Source organism: Nannospalax galili, unplaced genomic scaffold (assembly GCF_000622305.1).
Source record: "Nannospalax galili isolate Female #2095 unplaced genomic scaffold, S.galili_v1.0 scaffold169, whole genome shotgun sequence".
NCBI lineage: Eukaryota > Metazoa > Chordata > Mammalia > Rodentia > Spalacidae > Nannospalax > Nannospalax galili.
The window spans coordinates 5,641,974-5,669,014 of NW_008360327.1; positions in this window are offsets into that span (position 1 = coordinate 5,641,974).

Consider the following 27,041-nt stretch of genomic DNA (forward strand, 5'->3'; position numbering starts at 1 on the left):
CTTCTGTCATATTTTCATAATTTTTAAAAATCTTTTCAACTTGCTTCTAGACAGTCTATCAATGAAGTGCCAGAGTTTCAAGTCACTACTTTGCATTTTAGAATATTAGTCACCCAATAAAATTCATATATAATTTTTTCCTGAAGAGTACCTTCCTCATTAACTTTTAAAATAAACAACACACTAAAAAATTATTCATCCTTTTGTTGATTACAGCCCAGTATTCTTACATGTTCACACTACAAAGTTCCATAAACTTTATTTCAAGCAACAGGGTGCTGAGAAAGCTGATTTCACTTAGAGTTTGAGGTTTCTTCCTCTCTCTTCAAATATTTATACTTGCAATAAATAAACACAGATGTTTTTTTGTGGGGAGGGACTAACTAAAAACCTTGCCCTGTGAAAACAGTCATATGGTAAGGATTTTCAGTATGATTTGATTTGGAATATACTAGAAATGATGCAATTGTTTAATAGTTTTTGTATAACAAATGAAAAACTTCTTTGGCTTATGTAAATAATGTTTTTACAACTCATCTCGACTTCACTACAATTAGATAAGTTATTTAGATAGAGCTGGCAAAATTGTCTAAATATCTGACTTTAGTCAAATTACATTAATCAAATACAATCAACTGGATAACAGTTTTGAATAAATCTGCTTTAGCTATAATGTCAGCTAATAGATCAGTGAGAAGAACAAGCAGTAAGATCATGAAAATCATGTTTTATATTCATACTGATTTTGGAAAGCCTATTGCTTTTATAGCTAAATGGCTCTTTTAAGTTTATGTCACAGAATATTATTCACAATGAAAATGTTTCATGATTCGTGCTATTGCTTTTCATAGTAGTCTGAAGTCACTAGTAAAGTCATATTCTTTTAATCCATGATCAAGATATCTAACACTGAACCCTGGGGCTGAGCCATACACCAAAAGAAAATAAATGAGTCAATGCATTATTCTTGTCCTGTGTAGGTGTTAGTCTGGATTTGGTCTCAGTTGACTGTGGAAATATTGTGACATACATAATTACAGTCCTAATCTCCTTGATAACCTAGATTCAGATTCTGACAATGCATTCTAAAATCCATTTCACAGTTTTCTTTGCTATAAAGTAAAATAATAAATAAAAAACACAAAAATGGTTTTTCAATAGATTTTGTACACTTTACACTCTTTCTGATCTTTCCTGGCATTTGACATTATGGAAAGACTTACATGTGTCTCTCAATTTCTGTATTGAAAAGGTCTTGTTATCTGCTGGAGCACCATGAGTTTGGTGCAGCAAAAATTTAAAAATGAAATCTCTTTTCTATTTTAACACATTTTGTAGTAAATTACTAAGCACTCTACCACTGAGTTATGGCTCCAGTTTACAATATAATTGATAGAAAAACATTGAGAAGTAATATCTGAACACTGTAGAACACTAAGATGAAGAAGTTAAAGGATGTCCTGTAACTAAATGTGTGGGGGTTTGTATATTAAGGCTTGTTGCTTTTTAAATCTGTGATGTTAGATTTATTGTAATTAATTTGAGAGAGAGAGAGAGAGAGAGAGAGAGAGAGAGAGAGAGCTGGGGAGACCAGAAGAAGACACTGGATTCCCTGGAGCTGGAATTAAAGATGGTTGTGAGGTGCTTATGTGAATGCTGGGAACCCAACTCTGGAGTTCTGGAAGATCACCAAGCACTCGTAACCACTGAGCCACCTCTCTAGCACTAGATGCATGACCTTAGAAGTGTTATTCAAACTCCCTGAGTTTTAGTTCTTTATTACACAATGGAAATTTTCTCTTCATAAACATTAGAATACTTAAAAACTACACACACACACACACACACACACACACACACACACACATACTATATTCCATTCAATAGATGCCACATAAAATGGAGACTTTCTTTTAACCCTTTGTGGAACATTTCTATATTGTGATTTTCACAGTGGTATTTAAGGAACTAGTTATTCTTAAGTTTTCAGAGCATCCTCATTAATCACCAGGCCGAAAGAAAAGAAAAGTTGCTTATTGTCTGCTTTTGCTTTTCTTTTATGTCTAACAAAAAATCTGTTACTTGAGTGAAAGCAAAACATTATCCTGAAACCTGAAACAAAGGGGAGAAATGAGAAAAATGTGCAGATGAAATCAAAGCACACTAAAATAATCCTTATTAAAAGACTTAATGTCTGTAAATCTTTATATAACCCATGACACAAGATGAGAAATATCTTCAAGAATTAATATGTTTTTAATTTCATTAGGTATTTACAAGAAAGATACTGATAATAATATAAACATTGAAGACAAAAATAATTTTGCAAAGAATTTTAATTGGACAAAGTTTAATAATGAATGGCAGTTATCTTAATCACTGATCCATTTCTCTATCATAGCATATTTATAGGTGCTTTCAAGCATCAAAAGTGAATACAAATATAAATGGTACATGCCCATTCAGATAACTCTAATCAAAAAGATGTATTAAATGTTGACATAGCTGTGGAGATAAAGGAATCTTCCTATATTGTTGATTAGAATTTAAATTGGCATATCTACTTTAAAATTATTTAATATCTTTTATTTTAATCTTGATTATATCCAACCCAAAGTTCCCCTCCAACTACCCCCAGACACTCCCTCAAACAGATCCCCTCCCCATCTTTATGTCCTTTCCTTTAAAAAAAATTGTATTATTTGAAAATTTCAAACAATGTATTTTGATCCTACTTTCCCCCTCTCCCAACTCTTCCCTACCCATCCCACTTTGTGTCCTTTTTTCTCCATGGAATCCAGTTTGTATTATTTAAACTCTCTTGGGTTTGGAACCAGCACTAGACTGTAACTGAACTACCAGGGGACATGCCGTAAGAAGACTGATTCTTTCTCTCCCAGAAGCTATCAAATACCAGTAGCTCCTCAGCTAGGAGTGGGACTTCTTGTCTACCTCGTCTACCTCCATGATGGGATTTTGTCTGGCTTGAGCTTAAACAGGGCTCATGCATGCTGATGCAATTGCTGTGAGTTCATATGTGCAACTGCCTGCTCATTGGAAAATAGCTTCTTTTTGGTCACCTACCACCTTTAGCTCTTATGATCTTTTCACTCTTCTTCTCTGAAGATCCTTAAGCCTTGTGGGAGGGATGTGATATAGGACCCCCCCCATTTAGGTTGTTTAGACCAATTGTGGGTCTCTGTGTGAATTGTCTTCTATGGCAAAAAGAAGCCTCTCTAATGAGATGTAAGAGATGCACTAATCTATGGGTATAGCAATATGTCATTTGGATTCACTTTAATGCTAAGTTCATTTGGCAGAATATTAGTAGTTGGTCTTTTTGCCTTTCTGTTGCTGGCCAAGTCTGATTAGTGCTGCCTCCTGGAATGTTGACTGATCTTGTTGGCTTGATCCTGTATAAGTCTTGCACAGGTAACCACAGCTGCAGTGAGTTCATGAGTGCGATGAGCATGACAAATCCAGAAAACACTATTCCTCATCTTTCCTTCCCATTCTCTGTGTTTTATAGTCTTCCTCCTCCTCCCCACTTCTTCTACAATGTTTTCTGAGCCTTTGGGGTGTATATAGATATTCTATTTAGGGCTGAACATGCACAAGTCCTTTTTCACAGCACTTTGGTCATTTATGAATCACTACATTGACGGTTGCTCACTAAAGCGAGAAGTTTCTCTGGCACTAATCTTTGATATAAACATAAATATTTAGAATGAAGTTTGAGAACATGTCCATGCAATAAAAGAGAAGTAGTATGTTCCTACGCCAGAGCCCAAGACCTGAGCGATGAGCACTTGATCAGATTTACAATAATGGGTATTAATTCCCTCTTGTGAAACAGGCCTCAGTTCCATTCAGAAAGCATCATGCCACTATTGCACCTGTGGGCACATCTTGCCTGACAGGTCAGTGTTGCAGTATTTAGGGTCCACTGCTGGGCTGGGTTAAACAATTCATAACTTTTCTCCCCCTGTAGTTGCATAGAATAGCCAGCAACTAGTCTGTGTCTTTCTTTTGGAGTGTTGAGACTGTTAATGTTCAGAGTTATTGAAAGATGTGTGTTAATTTCTATCATTTTGTTGATTTTGTGGTACTTACTTAGACATCTTTTGTTCGGGCATCCTGGTATTGTTCATTTACCCTTTGTCACATTTTGGGTGTTTTTAATTCTTTGATCCAGATAAAAGTATTCCTTTTCAGTATATTCTGTAGAGCTGGTTTAGTACTCATAAATACCTTTAGTCTATTTTTATCATGGAAAGTATTTCTTCTTCAATTTTACTACATAGTTTTGCTGGATATAATAGCTTGTGTTGACTATTGTGGCCTTTCAAAACTTGAAATACATCTTTTCTGGCCCTTCTGGGTTTAAATATTTCTGAGAATAATTGAGTATTATCCAAATGGGCCTACCTTTACAAATGACTTGATATTTCTCTCTTGATGCTTTAAATATACCTTATATTTATTATGTTCTTAATGCTTTAACTGTAATATGCCATGGGGTGGGGTTCTGTTCTGGTATCTATCTGATGTTCTATAAGCCTCATATCTGGATGTGTATCTCTTTCTCTAGGTTTGGAAATTTTTCTTCTCTAATGTGTTGAAAATCTTTTCTATGCCTTTAGTGTGGTATTCTTCTTCTGTGCCAATAATATGAAAGATAAGTCTTTTCATATCTCAGAGTCCTCCTATGTTCCACTCATTTAATAAAATGTGTGAGAGCCAGACATGATGATGCATGCCTTTAATCCCAGCACTCAGAAAGCAGAGGCAGGTGGATCTCGGTGAGATTGAGGCCAGCCTGGTCTACACAGTGAGTTCCACACCAGCTGTGACTACAGGGAGACCATGTTTAATTTTTTTTAAAGATTTTATTTGTTCTTTACTGAATGATCCGATTTCTCCACCTTGTCTTCTAGCTCTGATACCATCTTTTCCACATGATCCATTCTGTTGGTGAGGATTTCCACTGTACTTTTAATTTGGCATCTCCAGCATCACCTCAGGTTGTTTTTTTTCTTCAGTATGTCTATCTCTTTATTGAATATGATTTTCACACATTGGATTGAATTCCTATGTCACCTGGCCTTGTTTTTGTTCTCTTGGAGTTCATTCATGTCTTATTTGAGTTTTTGAACATATCTATAATTACTCTATTAAATTTTTGCTGGAAATTCCTCCAAGTTGATCTTATTGGTAACCATTACTATTATATTACAGATTCTTGGAGAAGATATTTTCTCTTTGTTTGTCATATTTTTATTCTTGTCCTTCTGGACTTAGTTTGTTGGTTGAGTTTTTCTTTCTTTTATGTTTATTCACTTATTTTTCTTAATTTGTCTTTTTTAAGTGGAAGAATTTATATTAAGGAGAAGTCTGTACTAGAAGATTTGAAGTGTCTTTTTCTTCTGTGGTTCTGGTATGTAAAGCCAGAGGCTCTATATTTAGTCTTCCTTTGAGGGTGAAGTGTTGTCCTGGGTCAACTCAGGCCCCCTTCCAGGGTCTGAATCATTCTCTTTGAGTTGTTGAAATTTCCTACTCATCTGTTATCCTTACCCTGGATCAGATCTTATACTACCCTTGGTTTTCAGCTTTGAAGCCACTGAAAAATTTGGTACTATCATTCTTATGTGTTGATTCAGATCAGGTCCCTATCCTGGGTCTCCAGCTTCCCCTGAAGTCATTGTTAGATGTAGAACTCCCCACATGCCTGTGGGCCTAACTGCTGTCCTGGTCTTAATGATTTCTGTCTACAAATTTGAAGTTCAGCTTGTCCTCTTTTGAAGGTCCCTAAAATGAATGATTACCCTAAAACTAATGATTAAGTTATTTATTTGAGCTCTCTCTGATTTTTTAATGTAGGCACTTGTGGCTATACTATTCTTTTTTAAGACAGCATTCATTATATTCCAAAGATTTTGATCTGTTATGTTCTCATCTTCATTTAACCATAGGAATTTTTGTTGCCTTCTTGATTTGTTCAAGGACTCATTGGTTATTCAATAATATGCTGTTTACTTTTCACAAGGTTGTTTATGTTGTAGAGTTGCTGCTGCTGTTAATTTGTAGTCTTATTGTACTGTCCTTGGATAGAATAAAAGTGATTGATTCAATTTTTCTGTATTTGTTTAGACTTGTTTTGTGTCCAAATAGCTGATATAGTTTAGAGGAAGTTCCATGGGCTCCTGAGAGAGTGTGTGTTCTACAGCATTTGGATGAGATATTCTGTAGATATCTGTAATGTCCATTTGTTATGTGATGTCATTTAATTCCCATATTTCTCTGTTTATTTGGGGGGGGAATTTTGTCAATTCATGAGAGTGTGGTATTGAAGTCACCCTATATTACTCTGGTATGGTTACTTTATGAGTTTACATCTAAAAATACTTGTTTTACAAAATTGGGCACATTAGTGCTCAGGACATATGCTAAGAAATGTCCTTTTAATGGATTATTCCCTTAATTAGCATGAAGTGGCTACCTTTATCTTCTCTCACTGCTTTTGGTTTGAAAACTGTATTGATAGATATCAAAATGGGGAAGCCTGCTTGTTTCCTAGGTCCTTTTTCTTAGAACACTTTTAAAAAAATATCTTATTTATTTTTTTAAATTTTATGTGTATGCGTATATTGCCTGCATGTAGGTAAGTGCATGTGCGTCGTGCAATGCCCAAGGAGGACAGAAGAGGCTGTCGGATCCCCTGGAACTGGAGTTACAGACAGTTGTTAGCTGCCATGTGGGTGCTAGGATTTGAACCCAGGTCTGCAACAGTCAGTATTCTTAACCATTGAGATACCTCTCCAACCCCAGAACACCCTTTTTATACCCTAACGCTAAGATATCTTTTATGGTAAGGTACATTCCTTGGAGGCAGAAAATGGATGGCTCTTGCTTTTTGATCAATTTACTAGTCTGAAACTTTTGTTTGGGGACTTGAGACCACTAATATTCAGAACTATTATTGAAAGGTGTGTATTGACTTCTGCTATTTGGTTGATTTTATAGTTTGGGGTTTTTCCTGTTTCTTCTCTGGCCTATTATTTTAGCATGGTTTGTCCTTTCCTGTGGCCTCATGGATGGATTTGTTTTACTCTTCAATATGAAGAATTCCTTCAAGTATTTTTTTTTTTGTAGAGATGGACTCATGGTCATAAATTCCTTTAGCTTTTTAAAAAAATCATAGTGAGTTTTTATTTTTCCTTCAATTTTAACAGATAGCTTTACTGGGTATAATAGTTTTGTTTGGCCAAGATTGTTTTTCATAACTAGAAATACATCTGTTCAGGCCCTACTTGTTTTTAAAATTTCAGTTGAATAATCTGCTATTCCAGATGGACCTACCTTTAAATGTGGCTTGGTCTTTCTCTCTTGCTGCTTTCAATATACTTTTTTTTGTTCTTTAGTGTTTTACTTTTAATATGATGAAGGGAATTTCTTTTCTGGTCTTGTCTTTTTGAAGTCCTAATTGCTTTCCATATCTGAACTGAATTCTCTTTTCCTAATTTTGGGAAACTTTATGCTATGATTGTTTTACAACCATTTTCTATGCCTTTAGAACTAGATAATTTTCCTAATTCTGTTATTATTATCCATATATTTGGTCTTCATAATGGCTTGTATATCTTGGAATTCTCATTGGTATAGTCTTACTATTTTACCTTTGGTCTTGTTTGATTATTCTAATTTCTCCACCTTGTTTTTAAACTCAAGCCATCTGTCCTTTCCTTGATCCACTATACCTGTGAGATTTTTTACAGTGTTTTATATTTGAACTTTTTATTTCTTTACACATTTTTGTTTTATGTGTATGAGTGGTTTGCCTGCATGCAAGTGCACCCATGTTGCACAATGTCTATGGAAGCCAGAAGTGGGCATCAGATGCCCTGGAACTGGAGTTATGATGGTTGTTGACTGTCATATACATGCTGGGAACTAAACCCGGTCTTCTGCAAGAGCAGCCAGCACTCTTATCTGCTGCACTCTCTCCAGCCCCAGTGCCTTTCATTTAACTTATTATGGCATCCATTTCCAGTATTTTAGATGGTTTATTTTCTGTGTTTTCTATCTTTGATTGAATTTTTCTCTTATATCTTATGTCACCTTTCTTATCACATTTAGCTGTTTGTATTCTCAGTAAAGAGCTTATTTTGTTCTTTGATGACTTTGAATGTACTTATACTCATCCCTTTCAGATGTCTTTCTGGGATCTCATCCTACTCACTCCCATTGGATGCCACTGTTTCAGGATTAGTAAATTTTTGAAGAAATGTGCTGCCTTGGTTTTTCATGTTTCTTATTTTACTGTGTTAGGATTTATACATATGGTTTTATTACTTTGCTTGATCGTTTTTCTTATCAGCTATGGTCTTTCAGTTGAAGTATTTGAAATGTTCACATGGGACATGGATGTGGTAGAGTTGAGTATGCCCTTCAGAAACAGGATCTCGTGGCACATGGTGCAAATCCTACGTTATTCCCCGAGTAGAATTTAACTCTAAGATCAACAACTGTTTGGCATTGCTATTAACAGGCTGTCATACTAGCCAATTAATGGCAGTGGACTCTTTGAGTTCAATAATTGTTGGAATATAAGCAACCAAGGATACCATAGAGCATACTCAGATTTTAGTTAGTAAGATTAGGAGTGGGAGTGAATACTTGAAGATGGGACAGAAATGGGATGGGGGAGTGTGGGAAGAGTTAGAGGGGAGAGAGTAGGCGAGTAGTGCAGAGATGACATGAGAAGAGAGTGGGAATACTAAGGGTTGAAGGTTTAATTGAGATAGGGGCATTGGGTAGAGGAGCAGATAGGGAATGGCTTATCCAAAACTAAGTTTATATGAAAAAGCTTTATGGAACTCTGCAAGTTTGTAAGCTAAGCAAAAATTGTGTGTGTGTGTGTGTGTGTGTGTGTGTGTGTGTGTGTATAGAAATAGATATGAGCCTGAACAGAAGTACCCTGCATGAATGGACAATGCTGCTTTCAATGTTGACCTTATTTTATTAAGACAGAAAGGTTTCCTTATAGCTCCAGCTGGTCTGGAACTTGCTATATAGAGCAGGCTGGTCTTGATTTCACAGAGATCCACCTGCTTCTACCTCCCAAGTGTTAGGATTAAAGGTGTGTGCCACCATGCTCGGCTCCAAATGCTACTTTCAGAAATAATGAGTTATTAAATGAAAATTTCAGCATCAGGCAGAGACTACATCTTTATGATATTTTACTCCTGGAGCCACTGCAAACAACACAAGTGATTGCTTCTTGGTTGCCCAACATCACCAGATGATAAGATTCTACCTACTGTTGAAGATACTACTCACTTTGGATACAGGACATAAAAAGAAAAATCAATTTCAAATAGACCAGGACACTCTCTTCCAGCTGGGTAGAGTACATAGTACCAGAAGATGCTGTGTAAGCTGCTGTGGGAGAAAAGGCATCAATTGTCTTGCCCAGCATTGGACCCTGCATGCTACAATACATACCTACCAGGCAAGATGTGTCCACACTGGTGCAATACTGGCATGACAGTTATTGGAGTAACCAGCCACTTTCTGATTAGATAGGAGTCCTGTCCCACAAAGGGGATTTTATGCCTGGTCAAAACTTTATGACTGTGTGGATCACAGGCCCTATGGGAGGATCCTACTGTTAGTGCTTTACTAAGTGCTCACGCTGCCAAACTGCCTTCTAAGTTTTGTTTATACCCACAGGCCTGGGCTTCTCACAATTTCAGTCAGAGAAACTTCATTTTCACCAGGCACTGTTAATGCAGAGACTCATAACTGGTCAAAGTAATAAGTATATGTAACTATGATTGCTCATCTGTTGAGGGTTGATCTATATCTATCTCTCCAAATCCAAGGCTCAGGTAACTTCATAGAAGAGGGGCAGAAAGAATATAAAAACTGGAAGATGGGGAGGAGTGCTATGAAATGCTGACTATTGGACATGACATAGCCGTTGTGCACATCAACTTGTAGCAACTGTGTTTGCCTTTGCAAGACCTGTAAAGGCCAATCAAAATCCCAGCATTGATCGGGGAGGGTCTCCTGAGGGCCCACTCCTACTGGAGGAGTTATTGGCAGTTGATGGGTGCTGAGACAGGAGAATCACTCTCTTTTGGAAACACGGCCACTGCTAGGTTGCCCATGCCCCAGTGGATGGCCCCACATGCATTTGCATATGGGCAGCATTAACTGGGTTCTGATGATTATTAGTAACAATAAAGGGGGTGGGGCATACAAGTAGTAGGGGGTAAAATGGAGTGAGTGGGGGACTCCAGGGGCAGTTGGAAGGAGACAGTGGTGGATAGATATGATAAAAATATATTGTATGAATCTTTTGAAGAATAAATAAAAATATTATATAAAAACTGTGTACATAAATATTCCTCTCAACATGCATTTGCATATGGGCAGCATTAACTGGGTTCTGATGATTATTAGTAACAATAAAGGGGGTGGGGCATACAAGTAGTAGGGAGTAAAATGGAGTGAGTGGGGGACTCCAGGGGCAGTTGGAAGGAGACAGTGGTGGATAGATATGATAAAAATATATTGTATGAATCTTTTGAAGAATAAATAAAAATATTATATAAAACTGTGTACATAAATATTCCTCACAAATTTATGCATAATCAACAACCTGAGTGTAAAAAAATCCAAGTGTCCTTAAAACAATGTATATCTGGCAAAACTCTGGTATGTCCACTCCATAGAACATTCCTCTTGCACTGAGAAAGCTTGAATTCACTTTGCAACATACAAGGACTTTGAAAATTTTATTAGTTGAAAGATGTCAGACATAAAATGACATATATGACCTTATATTGTCCAAATTTATGAAGTAGCCAGCAAAGGAAACTATATGGAAATACAAACTACATCATTGTTTGCCAGGACCAGGGCTGGAGCAAGAGAGTTGCAAATTATCTTTTGTGGTTTTGTTTAATGACAATGTTTCAGAATTAAATAGTGATAATTATTGCATAATACCGTGAATATGCTAAAAATGATACACTTCCTAGGGGTGAATTTATATGTGAGACTTCTATCTCAAGAATATATGTGAGACATTTTAAATGCTGACAACACACTACATTCTAAAATTCAGGGCCAAGTGGAATTAAATCACACAGTTGTAAGCAGTATTGACTCATTGAAAGGGTGATATTAAAGAGACTCAATAGGAGAGGTAGGAGAACAAAATGGCAAATGAAAGTTAATGTGTCAGACAGGAAGAAATCATGTGTCTGGTAATGAGATACAGCATTAATGTATTTGATTATTTTCTTTGCTTTTTTTTTTTCTTCCTTTTCTTTTCTTTTGACAGGGTCTCCCTAGTCCCAGCTGGCCTGGAAGTCAATATGTAGACCAGAATGGCCTTGATCGCCCAGAGATCCTCCTGCTTCTGCCTCTTGAGGGCTGGGATTAAAGGTGCATACCGCCATGCAGGCATATCATTTTATTCAACAGATACAAGATTAAAAATATTTAACAAAGTGTTACTGAGAGTCTCATAGATGTGACCACTTAAAGCTAAAGTGTTTTATGAGTAATTATTGATTATTTGGATTACCAGTAAGAGAAGTGGTTTGTTTTCATGAGGTGGTATCTGTTCCTTACTGGAAGCAATATAACATAATTGAACAACTTCACTTTCTAAAGCCAAGATATTATGTAAAATACCAAAATATCAGAATGAAATGAGACCAGCAGTACATTTTAGTCTTACATTTTAAAATTTAAAGCATTGGGGGAAAGATGTGCAAATTTTCCAACTACTGGGAAATGTGATTAAAAATAAAAGAAAATTAAAGGAAAGAAAAATAAACTTAAAAGAGTCAAGGTTAGGCAGGGACAGAAGAAACGGGGAGCAAGAGTGGAAGAAGGGCAGAAAAGACAAAGTGATGCTCCTCTCATGCTATCTGTTCAAGTACTGTGAAAGGGTGTGTGGTTACCAAGTGCTACTAGGTACGTGGCTGGTGTTTCTACTATACAAGAGGGCTGAAAATAAGGCTCATTAGCTCTATTTTGTTAATCTAAGAACTACTTTGAGACTCATAAGTATTATAAGATTTCTCAGAAAATGCACACTAATAACACATTGCAATTTTAGGAGGGTGTTGCTTCCCCATGGTCAATAGCTCTGAGAAAAAAAAAAATCTCAATTTATAAATTTCTGGATCAAATGGTCCAAATATATCTCTGTGTTTATATGTGAATAATTACACCTCTCTCCTAACCAGCCTTTTGTCGGAAGTGGGTCACATGTGGATGTTAGTGTTACTGTTTCTCTTCCACTTGGAGCCATACAAAAGATTGCAAAGGCGCTTTTGTAAAGAACAGCATGTAACTGGTTCTGTGACAATTTGGCATATTCCGTGCGTTCTTCTTTTTGTTTGCCTTGATGAATAGCCATACACAACTCCTAGGTCATCCTTCCCTGCTGCATGAAAAGGGAATTTTATATAGCTGTAATATGGGAGAGTCCCCATAAACTTAACTTCTGAGTAACTGTGGGGAATTGCGCCTTTTGTTTATTCACAATAAACACAGGTTATGAATGAGTCATAAGCATTCTCTTTGTTTAGGTACTGTTGGGTTTCACTCAGCATAATTAACAGTTTTAAGTAGTACAATAATCTATTGCTGTCATTGCAAGCACGATTGCCATTTCAAACAAGGGCAACATCATCTTCAGGGAGCAGGACTTTTCCTTTGGGTGTAAAGGCTGACATATATGACTGTGTATATCACTCACTTGGCTTGCAATATTATTTGTTTTTAAATATTTACATAATCCTTTGGTAGTTCTTTTTATTTGTGTTAAATAGCTAGATACTGATGCCTCAGACTATATCAGGGAATATCTACACTTTATTTTTACAACTGCTGGTGAAGCTTTTACTTTAAACATAGTTTAAGTAGAAAGAAAAGAAATTGTTTATGAAGTTATTCTTGGTTTATCTTGAGTTTGTCAGCTCTCCGTAAAGCTACAAGTCTCAACTTAGATTAATTATTCAGCTCTCTTCACATCATATAATTTGGAAGGAAAAGAGGAAAAATAGCTTATTGACAGCCTCTAAGAAGTATTCATTATTTTCAAAATTTTAAAATTTCTCTGTGAAGATAAATTTTATGTCATCTTGAAGGGGCTACCAACTGTCTAGACATTTGGTCAGACATTATTCTGCATATTTCTGTGAATGTATTTTTGGATGAGGTATGTATTCATGCAAGCACACTGAGTAAAGCAAACTGCACTCTGTGGTGGGGGTGAGCCTCACCTAATCTTCTGAAGTGTCGTTTGTGACTGAAACAAAAGGTTGGCCTTCCCCGAGTAAGGAAGAGATGTTCAAAAGGAGCTTGCCCTACTGGGATCATAGCTGCTCTGATCTGAGAGCAGGTTTTCTCCTCTCATGGTTTTTCATTCCCTTGGGACCTGATTGGCACTTCTGTCACTGTCTCCAGACAATCACTGGGGAACGGATGCATGAGAAAATAAAAGAATAGGGTAGGGAAAACATGTTCTCACCCCTAAACTCAGAACTAGAATTAGAACTTCAGAACTTTTCTGTCCAAAATGACAACCACTTCCTAATTTGGGGAGTGTTGAGTTCATGCTAGAGGATAATGAAGAGGAAAAAGTGAACATCAGAAGACCTTTTCTGAACATCATCTGCCTGCTTTTCAGATTTATCAGTGGAATGGGAGGATCGATTGTGCCTGTTATTTCATGACCAAATCAAGTCCACTTTCTCTTTAAACTCAGTAAGTGTGAGTCCCCGGCAAAAATTCTCCCCACCAGGCTCCCACTGAAGTCAGGGGAAGCCTCCTGCAATGCTTTCCACCTTTCCCTAGTCTACATACCAATGCTGCTGCAGAAACAGCTGGAGAGAAATAAGCTTCACAGATGCTGCAAAGGGCTAAATACACTATGAGCAAGATCAGTTGTGGTTGTGGAAATGGAAATTGAAGTGTGACCTACAGGGATTCCCATCACTGCGTTGGTGGCAACAGCTTGGGAACTGAGAACTACAGCAGTGACATTGTGACAGACACTCAACCCAAAAGGTGGTTTGCGAAACCTCCACTGGCACATTTCATACCCACAAAGCTTGTTTTATAGATTAAAGTTGGAGTCCCGTACTACATGTCCCCGATTAATGTAATTTGTTACATAAATTATCATGAGTAGGTAAGGAATTCAAAACCCACCCCACTAAGGAAGAAATACTTCCTGCACAATACTATTTTTAAATCTATTGTACCATTATTTTACTTTGTCTTGTTTTTAGTTATTTTGTGTATTTTATTTTTAAATTTTTCACTGTTTCATAACTACCACTTAATGGTCTTCCTTTAATTTTTGTATTGCTTGGTAAGGTTTTATCATTATTTTGTGCTTTTCTGTACAGATGCTAATTGTGTGCTCTCTACTATTTTATACCCAATCCATGTGTTTTCTATCTTCACTCTATCTCATATTCTCGCTCTCTATTCTCCACTCTCCTCATTTTACTTCTTAACTATGAGCTTTCATATTTTTATTAATCTTTCAACTTTGTGGACACTTACAGTGCCACGGCTTCTCACATCCATCTACTTTTTCTCCTTATTTTTTTTGTCTCAGTCAATCTAATACTAATCCCTATTCAGCCTAAACTTAGTAAGCAGTACCTTAGCACAAAATGTATTATCCTTGTTTCCATATTCCCTACAGTTAGCAAAGCTGAAATTTATGATTGTTTTTAACCAGCCATATTATGATCTCTATATTCTGGGCGTATACAGCAGTTGTGAGTTCTTCTGCAGTTAATATCTGTCTCCAAGTAGTGTAGAGTAGTGTAGGTGATTTCACCTGGTGCTATGGACTGAGGGTTTAGCCGCTGAACTATGCAATTAAAACCTGCTACAACCAGTCTGATTGAATATTCAAATATTTCACCTGAATGATAAAAAATCCAATTACTAAAGTAATCACAGATTTGTACCTTTGAACACGGAAATGTAAGAAACATGAAAAATCAAGGGAATATGATCTCTCTGCAAAATACCAATTCCGTATTAATGAGTTCCAATAAAAATGAGTTAGATGCAATCCAAGACTAAGAATTCAAAAGAATGGTTATAATAATATTTAATGAAATCAAAGGGGCTAAAAATAAAGTCCTAAATTAATTTTAAAATGATATAAATAATTCAGTGAAACAAGGAGTCAATACAGGATATGAAAGAAGAATTCAATGAAGAAATATAAGTACTTAAAAACGTGCTGAAATTTTAAACTGAAAAGTTTATTACAATATCAGGGATAACTCAGTAGAAAGCCTAGCAGTAGAAAGGATTAAATGGGACATTGATGAAAGACAAGTTGGATGAATGAGAAAGTTCAGAAGCAACAAATATAAAATAATAAGAGAGTATGCACAAAATATATGGGATCTATGAACCATCGTTTAAATTCACCATCTTTATGAACCATGGAAATAGAGAGTAACTTCAGGCTAAGGCAACAAATGAATATTCAATAAAATTATAGCAGACAATTCTGCAAGTTTAGAGAAAGAGTTTGGCATCCAGACTCAGGAGATATTTGGAACAGCAAACAGATAAGACCAGAGAGATCCTCCATGTGCCATATTGTTATTAAAATATTATGCATGGACAGCAGATAAATGTTGAAAGCTGCAAGAGAGATGCATCAAGTCATATGGATATCACAAAACTAAAAAGCTTCTGTACCTCATAGGACACCATTATTCAAGTGAAGAGGCAATCTGCAGAATGGGGGAAAATCTTTACCAGCTGTACATCTGACAAAGGGTCAGTACCTAGAATATACAAAGAACTCAAAAGGGCTAAACAACCCAATTAAAAAGTGGGGTAAGGAGCCAAACATAGAATTCTCTAAAGATGAGATGCAAATAGCAGAGAAATACTTCTAAAATGTTCAGTATCTTTAGTCAACAGGGAAATGCAGATTAATGCCATTTTGAGATTTCATTGTATCCCAGCCAGAATGATTAAGATCTAGCAAACAAACAATGACAACAAATGCTGAGGAGGATGTGGGAAAGGGGGAACTCTTATCCACTAGTGGTAGAAGCAAAAACTGACTGGTGGTGCAGTCATTATGGAAATCAGTGTGGAGATTCCTCAAACAGTTAGAAATTGATCTACCACATGATCCATCCATATTATAGGGAGTGATAAGTAACACTAAAGGTCTTTAGAAAAAGCCATACTGAAACCAGCCAGTATAGAAGCTTCTTAAACTATATACATTTTTAAAAAGAGATTAAAATGAGTTACCCTATAATGGGTGAATACTGTCCCTTCTAGATAGCACGGGCTAATGGAAAAACATGCATGTTTGTTTACAGAGGTAACAATATGACAGTGGAGTCATTACATCATGAAAATGTGAAAAATCACCACCATGATATTCTGAAAAGTAGATTTCCATCTAGTTTATTTTTGTGGGAGGACCAGTGTGACAGACTACATATATGTGTAATGAAATAAGGAAGTATCAGTTTGTGTCCTGCCCTCCTGATTTATTTATTTCTGAAATATAGTCTCAGCATGCAGCCCTGGATAACCTGGGACATTTTCTGTAGACCAGGATGGCCTTGAACTCATAGCCATCTGCTTGCCTCTGCCTCCTCAGTCCTGGGATAAAAAGCAAGCTCTAACACGCCTGCCTTCCCTCACTTTTAGTAATGGTATTGACTTGGACAAGTCACTTAAACTCTAATCTTTGTTTCCTTTGCTGTAATAAGAAGCTAATAATACTTTTCTTGCATGTTTGTTATGATGATTAGGAATAAATTATTAAATGATAAGGCATAATTCCCAGCAGCAAATGAGTGTTCACAGTCCTCATTATCATAAACAAGGAAAGAAAGATTGCAAATGGATTTTAGTTGTTTATAACTTTGTTGGATAATCTTGACAATACAAAATATCTTTGTGTATTTTAAGGTTCTCTTAGCTCTTTTCCTTTTAATTACTGTGAAAATACCAAATTGTCCTTTTCTTAAGCATGAAGTATAATGCATACATAAATCAAAATGAAAATTCTAATGAATTTTCTTCTTTTCAGATGAAATGATGAGTTTTCTGGTGTGAATAAAGATCACAAAGTATCCAGGGATGATTGTTGATAAGGCCTGGAAAGCACAGAGAAAATTCTTCTCCTATGACTTTCTATTTAAGCAAGAGCATGTGACAGTCCTTATAACTAATTTACAACAATATAGCAGTTACTTGTACCTTCCTTTCAGGTTTATTATTCTTCCAGAAAGACAAATGACACATACCCTATTGTGTTTCTGTGTGTGTGTGTGTGTGTGTGTTGTGAGAGAGAGAGAGAGAGAGAGAGAGAGAGAGAGAGAGAGAGGATGTTGGGTCCTGCTCTGCCATTCTGCTTTATTTTCTTAATAGAGGGTCTCTCAGTAAACCTGGAACTAGGCTGGTGGTTAGCAAACACCAGAGATCCTCCTATGTCCACCCTTCATAAAAATGAGCTTATAGGCAATGCACAGCCATGCCCAGCTCTTTGCATGGGTGCTGGGGGTCCAGAAACAAGTCAGCTTGTTTGCCCAGCAAGCTTTATTATCCACTGAGATATCCCCAGCCCCAAGAAATATATTCTAGCAAAAGTATAGGAATTTTTCAAAGCATTGCATAACATGCAAATTTATAGTACTTATGGGGAATTTTATTCATTTGGAAATGGTTGAAGTTGAGGATTCAAAAAACCTATAGCAACTTCTTATTGTATGAACTAATAAATAATAACCAGTCAGATGCTCAGAATACGTTTTATTTAATACAAATGAAATGCATATTTGGAAACTACAGTGTCACTGTTAATTGTTTTCTTATGCATCCTTGAAAAACTGGCCACTTACAGTTTAATATTGAACACAGTCAATCAATTATATTTCTATTGGGGAAAAGAACAACTGTGACATTTTTCTTCTATGACTTCAGCAAAATATGTCTAGGAAATAGAGACAAAAGGGATGATGGTTGCTCCCAGTGGAGAGCATCTCTGGACGTCTGCTACATGAGGAATACCTCAAACTCAGGGCTCATGTCAAACAGCAGAGATACAGAAAAGGCCTCTGAAATTAGCTTTCCATTCAAGTAATTGTCTCACTTTACATGTAATGAAATGAGACAGAATGATTCATCCTTTACCTTTTATTAAGTGATACAACTACTCCATGTTGGGCCTTCCGTCCCCATTATTAAGCGTAATTGTTGCAAAAGACATTGTGTACTGCTCCTGAGTCTAGACTGTTTTCTCCTCTTCTCTCTTCTTTCCACTCTTGTACTCTTTTCTTCTGTCTGAGACAGTGTTTCTCAAGGTATCCCAGGCTGCTGCAAACTATAGATCTTCTGTATCAGTTTCCAAGTCCAATAGGCAAGTGCCCAGCTTGGGTATGCACACTCTTGCTGGGATAAAAATAATACTATTTCCTGTTAATCTACTAATTTGGAAGTAATTGAATATTAAGAAAAGTCAGCCAGCTGTTTCAACAATTATGCCCTAGGATCAAATCATCTCATTTTATATTGGGTTGTACACATGAGTGAAAGGGGTGGGGAGGTAAGGGGGAAATTACAAAATTCAAGTAATATTCAACTAAAAATCCACAGTCAGGGAAAGTCTCCTCTGTTAATTATGCTACTTAACTGAGCTTTGCCCATGCAAACATCACCTCTTGAAATGATGTTTTCCTGTACAAAATAAAGGTAATTTAACAGGATCAATAAAAATATTTTTGTTGACTTTTGTTATTAGTGTTGCTTCACTTTTGGAAACAGCGTCTTGCTGTGTAGCCCAAGCTTCCCTTGAGTTTGTGATTCCCCTGTGCTCAGTCATCCAAATGCTGAGATTACAGGTTTGTGCCACCTTGCCTAGCCATATGTTTTCACTTGAAATGTTAACATATGGACTTCTGTACAAACAGCTAAATGGAAGAAGAGAGTCTCTAAATATAGAACTGCTTTCCCAAGTAAATTTATTTTCACTCCATTGCCCTCATGCATATCTACTGGGAAACTGAAAATCATCTTTAAAATATAACTTAAAACAGTGTGCAATGATTCCATGCTATAAAGTTAATGGTGGCATAAAAATTTTAAGGATCACAAAGTTAGAAATGCAACTATCAATTAAATGTTCCTTTTATTTAACTGAGAGAAATAAAGGCAAATAAGAAAGAAAGTAGTTGCAATGGTAGATTTAAAGTCATATTCAAAAGTCATTTACATGGTTCATCATGTTTCTATTTTATTCATATTATGTTATTTACTCCTGTCCTCCTTGACTTTCCTTTGGTCCAATCTGGTATTTTATTTTTTCCTTTAATATCAGTATAAATACATTAAGAACACACACACACACACACACACACACACACACACACTTCTTTTCTTCTATCAAACATCAGACAATGTAAATCTGAAGTTTATAACGTGTGGTGGTGGCAGTAAGCCCTTATCCACTTAAAGATGTGACCTGAAGAATAAAAACAAAAGAACTCTAAGAAATACACCTAAAATTGTCATAAGTTCATTAAATTAATCTTTAGGTATCCACTATTGGTTCAGCCCGAATTAAATTAACCAACATAAGATCTAATATTCTGAAACTGCTGGAATATTGATACACACATCAATATATAGGCACAGGTATAGACTTCCTAAATAGGATCCCAGTTCTGCAAGAAATAAGTCCAACAATTCAAAAATGGAATCTTAAGGACTGAAAAGCTTCTGTACAAAAGAAACTGTCAATCAAGTAAGGAGACAGTTCACAGAACGGGGAAAATTGCCACCTCTACATATGATAGAGGATTAGTGATGTGAATATACTGAACACCAAGAAAACAAACAACCCAATTAAAAATAGGGCATAGTGTGGAAAGAACATTGTTAAAAGAAGAAATACAAATGGACAGTAAACAGTTAAAAAGTGTCCAACATTCTTAGCCATTAGGGAAATACAGACAAAAACACTTCAGGATTTCATTTCACCCCCGTCAGAACGGTTATCATCAAGAATACAGATGATAGCAAATACAGCCAACTTTGGTGTGGGGAAAAAAGAATGCTTATTCACTGTTGGTAGAAATGTAAACTCATGCAGTCACTTTAGAAACAATTCTGGAGGTCACACACACACACACACACACACACACACACACGAATTAGAAATAAAACTACCTGCCATCTAGCTATAGCACCCTTGAGCTTATACCCAAAGCACTTTACAACCTACTATAGATATACTTCTACATCCATGATCTTTGCTGCTCTGCCCATAAAAGCTAAGAAATGGAAGTAGTCTAGATGTCCATCAACTGCTGAGTGGAGATTTTTATTCAGTTGCAAAGAAGAATGAAATGAAATTTTCAAGAAAATGGATGGAAGTTGAAACAATTGTAGTGAGTGAGGTAACTTGTGCAGGAAAGACATGCAGCATATTCTCTCTCACAGGCAGATGTGGCCTCAATCTTTACTTTTATGTATTTAATTTGGAGCATCTTTGGGAACCAAGAAATTAGAAAGGGGCCAGAGGGTCGGGGATGCTTTAAAGGAGGGACAAGAGTGGAATAAGAGTAAAATGAAAATGAGACAGTGAATAATCTGGAAGGGGTTTAAACAAGGACGGAGGTGGGAGTGTGAGAGGGACAAAAATGGAGTATGAAAAGTCATATGGAAACCTATTTTCTTATAACCTCTCCCCAGATAAAACCCTCTAATTGTCAGGCATGGAATACCCCTCTACCAATTCTTGGCAAGAAGGCCCCGAGAAAACAAAAGAAAACAGGCTCTCGGTTGCCTACCAGAACTAGATGATAAGACTATTCTTGGAAACAACACACGTTTTAGTTGAAGGACATAGAGAATCAGTCTTGAGCTGACCTGGAATCTGCATCCTGGGTGGCTAGCTTTCATAGTGCTAGAATGTGCTATGCAAAAGCTATTGGATAAAAGGTATCAGTAGTCTACCTAGCCCTAAACCAATATCAATCTACCAAGCAAGATGTGCTATCTGGTACATTAGTGGAATGAATGTGGCAATTGCTCTCTAATTGGACTGAAGGCCAGCCTGGAGTTTTAAACCATGTCAAGTCCATCACTAGGGACATCATAGATCCTGGTGGGGCTCTACTATTGTTGTTTTGCTAAGTGGTTATTCTGTCAAAATACCATCTGTCCTAGTTCACATCAGCTGTCACCTTGACACAGCTTATAATCATCTAAAGATGTCTCAATTGAGGGATTTTCCAGATCATATTTTACCTGTGGGCAAGTAAGGGATTGTCTTTGATTGATATTTGGCATTGGTGTCTTTAGGTTGGTGGGACTAGGCTGTATTAGAACCTAGCTGGCTGTGAGCCAGTGGGCAACATTCCTTCATGGCTTCTGCTTCAGTTCTTGCTTGAGCTCCTACCCTGACTTCTCTCAATGATGATTGTGACATGGAAGTGTAAGTCAAATAAAGCCTTTTCTCCTTGAGTTTCTTTTGGTCATGGTGTTTATCATGGCTATCAAACTCTAACACTATCTAAATAATATGCTTATACCCATAGGTTGGTAGTCCCCCTTAGTCATAAAGTCATCTTTTTGAAGTAGGCAGTGGTTAATGCAGAGATTCATAACTGCTCAAAGTGCTGATAATAAGTGCCTATGAGTGCTCATCCTTGAATGGGATGTCTGTCTATAATACCCATCAGTGTTCAAGGAGAATGATAGAAGAGGAAGTGGAAAGAATATAAAAGCTGGAGGGGGAGGAGTGCTGTGACATGGCCATTGCACTCATGAACCTACCATAGCAACGGCTATCTGCATTTGTCTAAGACCAGCCCAAGAATACTTAGCCAAAATTACAGTGCGAATGGAGGAGAGAGCTCATGGAAGCCCCACCTCTAGCCAATGAACTATTGACAATTGATGGCTGCTGGAGGATGGAGAATCAGAATCATTTTTATTTGGGGATGTGACCACTGGTAGGTTGCCCATGTTCCAACGAATGGCTCCATATCCATGGAGGCATTAGGCAACTCTAATTGAAATAGGTGAGTTATATAAAAAAATGAAATAAAAAGAAAATGACACAAAGTTAGGAGGGGAACATGGGGGCATTGGGGGTGTCCAGAGAAGGTTGAAAGGGGGATATTTGGGGGTGTATGTGGTCAAAATAAAGAAAAGTATAATAACAGAAGTACAGAAATAGGGCCACAAATACAAAGAAGTTAAAATGACAGTAACCAAAGCACATCTTTCAATAATAACACTAAATATCAATAACCTCAACTCACCTGTCAGTAGACACAAGCTAGCAGAATGGATTAAGAAAGAAAGCCCAGGCTGGAGAGATGGCTCAGCAGTTAAGAACACCTGTTGTTCTTGCAGAAGACCCGGGTTCAAATCCCAACACCAATACAGCAGATAGCAGCTATTCATAGCTCCAGTTCCAGGGAATCCAACACCCTCTTTTGTCCTCTGCGGGCATTGCATGACACAGGTGCACTTACATACATGCAGACAATACTTACATATAAATAAAATAAAATAAAAATAATAAGTAAAAAACAAAGAAAACCCATCACTTGCTTAGGCATTAAGGTCAAGCAGAACTTCATTAAGCTACAAAGCTTCTTTACAGCAAAAGAAACAAGTAAGTGAAGAGGAAACCCCCTGAGTGGGAGAAATCCTTTATCACCAGCTACACATCAGATGGAGTATTAACATCCAGAATATATAAGGAACTCAAAAAACAAAGAAACAAGAAGATAAATGACCCAATAAAAAGATGGTCTACAGACCTGAACAGAGAGTTCCCAAATGAAAAAATAAAAATAGCTAAGAAGCACCTTAAAAAGTTCTCAACATCCTTATTAATTAGATAAATGCAGATAAAAACCACTTTAAGATTCCATCTTACCCCAGTCAGACTGGCTAAGATCAAAAGAACAAAAGACACCAAATGCTGATGAGGATATGGAGAAAGGGGAATGTTCATTCGCTGCTGGTGGAAATGCAAACTCATGCAACCACTATGGAAAGCAGTGTGGAGAAGTGAATCTACCATATGATCCAGTGATGCCACTCCTTGGCATGTACCCAAGGGTAGCAATACCTGTACATCCATGTTTGTTGCTGCTCTCTTCACAATAGCTAAGAAATGGAAACAGCCTAAATGTTCCTCAACTGATGAGTGGATAACGAAAATGTTCTGCATTTACACAATGGAGTTCTCAGCAGGAAGAGAAAACTATGAAATTTGCAGATAAATGGATGGAACTGGAGACTGTTATACTAAGTGAAGTAACACCAACTCAAAAAAGCAAGAAACATCTGCTCTCCCTTATTTGCGGATCATAACACCAATCCCTTATAAGTAAGCATATATCCTGATGTAACACCAGGAGCCAGGGAAATGGAAAGGAAATGTGGAGGTAAAGGAAAAGAAAGAACCCAAAGGAGAGGGATAGTAGGGAATGGATCTTACCAGGGGGGAGGTGGGGAAAGTGTAAGTGTTCAGCTGGGAGAGGAGGAGGGAGGGACATGCAGGGTGCCATGGTGGTGAGGGAAGAGGGAACTCAGGAGAGGGTGGATGGTGGGAGACAGGTGTTATTGGGAGGAGGGTGGGGATAATGGGGTGCTTGGACTGGGGAAGGAAGAGGTAGTTTGGATGGGAGGGGAGCAAGAGTAGAAATAAATGGATTTGGGGAGACTAGGGAAGCCAGAGGGAAATGTGCTGTCTCCAGAACCCTCTGAGAAATGCACATGGAAATGCACTAATATCTCAACATTAGTGCATACATATACCTAGGATTGTATGGCAAGGAACACAGTGCCAGACAGGAGAGATCTCCCTTTGAGTGGTTGGTCAGAGTAGTCCAAGAGGCTCCTAAAATAACACAGGCTATTACCAGAGCTCTTGGTTATCTCCCAGAACTGGAAGATAAGTCCCTACTGCTGAAGTCAGGACATAGGACTTGAAGCAATGGAGCAGGAACTGACCTGGATGCCTTCTACCTGAAGTTTAGCTCCCATAGTTCTGAAGGACACTATGCAAGCTGCTAAAGGAGAACATCCCTCAATGATCCAGCCCAGTCCTAAAGCCAAATAACCATAAAGACTGGCACAGCAAAATTACCTCTATTTTTGCAGTAGTGGCACTGTTATCTGGGAGGTAATCAATAGCTATCTAATTGGACTTAAGCCCTCTCAATGGAAGGGAGCTCATGGATAGCACTGTAAACACAATCAAATACACATGGCAGGAGAGGGCATAAATACTAGAGAAAACAATCTCTGTCATATCTCTAGGCAAATGAAATTTCTTACCATATGCTAAATATGGATTCTTATATTTACAGACAAGTGTACCATATACCACTCATCAAAGAAGTTTCTTTTTGCAACAGATGGAGGCTGATGCAGAATTCTACAACTGCTCAGACACCGAGAATGTATGTTTGACAGATGCCCAGTACTAGGTGACACATCTGTAGTTGAACTATTACACCTAAGGCTCATGGAAAACAGTGGAACAAGGGGTAGAGAGAAAACTAGTGCATCCCTCAACTCTAACCAGTGAAGCTTCCTTATACAGCAGAGTGTGAGGCACACAGAAGGCCACAATTGGCCAAGTTTTAAAGAGTAAGAGACTGCAGAGTGTGTGTCCCTGAATAGGATTCCTATATTAAACCTCTCCCATCCACAGCTCAGAGACTATTGTGGAATATGGGGCAGAAGACTGTAAGAGCCAGGGCTAGTTCATGAACATAGGCAAGCAGAGGCTTTCAGGACACTGGAAGATTGCACATGTGAACTTGTGGCAATGGTGGCATTATGCACAGGACCCATGCCAACTCAATCAGACAAGGGCCCAGAGTGGAGCTAGAGAAATGAATGGTGGGTTGGCCCTAGTCTGGGAGTTATTGGAGATTGATTACTACTGGATGAGAGAGGGTGGGCCTTACTTACAATTCTAGGTAGGATGACTGGGCTCCAGAGGCTAAATATGCACCAAAGGACATCTGGGTACAGATGCTTGACTGGATGGGACTTCACATGTATGGCTGAATGCATAAGGTACAGTGGGGGGCTTGGGGAACATGGATGGGGAGCAGGTCTAAATTTGATTAAGAACTGTTTTACAAAAGCTCAGTAAAAAATTAAAAAAAAAAAAAAAAAAAAAAAAAAAAAAAAAAGAAACAAGAAAACAAATGACCCAATGAAAAGTTTGGCTAAAGACCAGAACAGAGTGTTCTCAAATGAAGAAATAAAAATGGCTAAGACACACCTTAAAAAGTGTTCAAGACCTCCCTCTGCTTCTCTGGGCCTGCACCAACCCCCTGCACCCCCCCCACCACTGATCACCCACCTGCAGGCCTCTCTCCTACCCACAGGCCTCTCTCTGGGGAAAGTCCATCAAGCCTTCCTCGCCTTGACTCCTACAGCCTTATTCACCCTCCCATCTCTCCCTCAATCTCACATAATTTGGGCCCTGTCCCATTCCTTGTCTTGGGGCCCCAGACACCTGGGGAACCAATACTGCTTCCTGATCCTTCTCATCCAGACCAACTTAGTGCCTTCTCTAGGCCCCACTGCTTCTGGGCTTGGCCCCGCCCTCACCTCCCTCTACTTCCCAGGGCCTGCACCACCCTCCAGCCTCTTTCAGGAACACTGCCGGGGAGGGGGGGCACTTACCTTTCCTCTTCCTGACCCTTTGCATCCAGATCAACCCAGCTCCTCAGTGCAGTCCCCAGAAGTCCGTGGGGCCCCTTCCCACCCCATCTGACTTTGCATCTCTGGGTAGCACAGCAAGCAGCTGCCCTAGACCAGTATCTTTTCAAGGCCAGGCTCCAAGGCCAGTCCAACCCCCAAATTCCTGAGGCCAAAATCGTTCCTGGAGGGATCCAAACCTTAGGAGAAAACCTCAAAACATCTGATCCTCATCTGAATTGGGCCTCTGTGGGAACTCCTGGAGACAAAAGCAATCTGGCCACTCCAATATAAAATCAAAAGAGAGAACCAGAAGCTTAGACAAACCAGCTTTTCATGGCCAAAACGTAAACCACAAAGACACATAAAGTTCACAAAAAGAAGTAGCCCTAAACTTGAAGGCCTGAGTCTCACACAAGATTTAGAAACTACAAAATAAATCCACATGTCAAAATCACAGAGAAAAAAATAACATGAAAAACCAAAATAACATATCCCCACCAAATAGCAATAGTCCTCTAGAGGAATACAAGGAGAACCCCTTAGAGATAATGCAGGGCATGGAACTCAAAAGAACAACTATAAACATGATAAAAGAATTCAGTGAATTTAAAGAACACACAAAGAAATCAAAGAACTGAAGGAAGATAGGGATAAACTTCTGAATGAAATCAGAAAAGAGTTAGAGATATTAAAGACTACTGAGGCTGAAATGAAGAAGGAAGTGAAACACTCAGTAAGCCAATTAGAAATGACAGGAGAAAGCCTCACCAATAGGATGAATGAAATGGAAAACAGAGTATCAAGACTTGAAGATACAGTGGACAAACTAGGCCACTCAAGCAAAGATTATGAAAAATAAGAAATCACAAGAATAGAATATGCAGGAATTATGTGACACCATAAAAAGACCAAACTTACAAATCATAGGCATACAGGAAGGAGAAGAATCCCAAGATAATGGCTTGGACCAGATCTTCAATAGAATTGTGGAAGAAAATTTCCCCAAATTGAAGAAAGACATGCCCATACAAATACAAGAAACATATAAAACACCACCCAGACAGGACCAGAAAAGAAACTCTCCACAGCACATCAAAGTAAAAACACTACATGTACAAAACAAAGAGACAATTCTGAAAGCTGCAAAAGAGAAACAACAAGTCACATATAAAGGAAAACCCAATAGGATTACAGCTGACTTTTCAGTGCCAACTATGAAAGCCAGAAGAGCCTGGACCAAAGTATTCCCA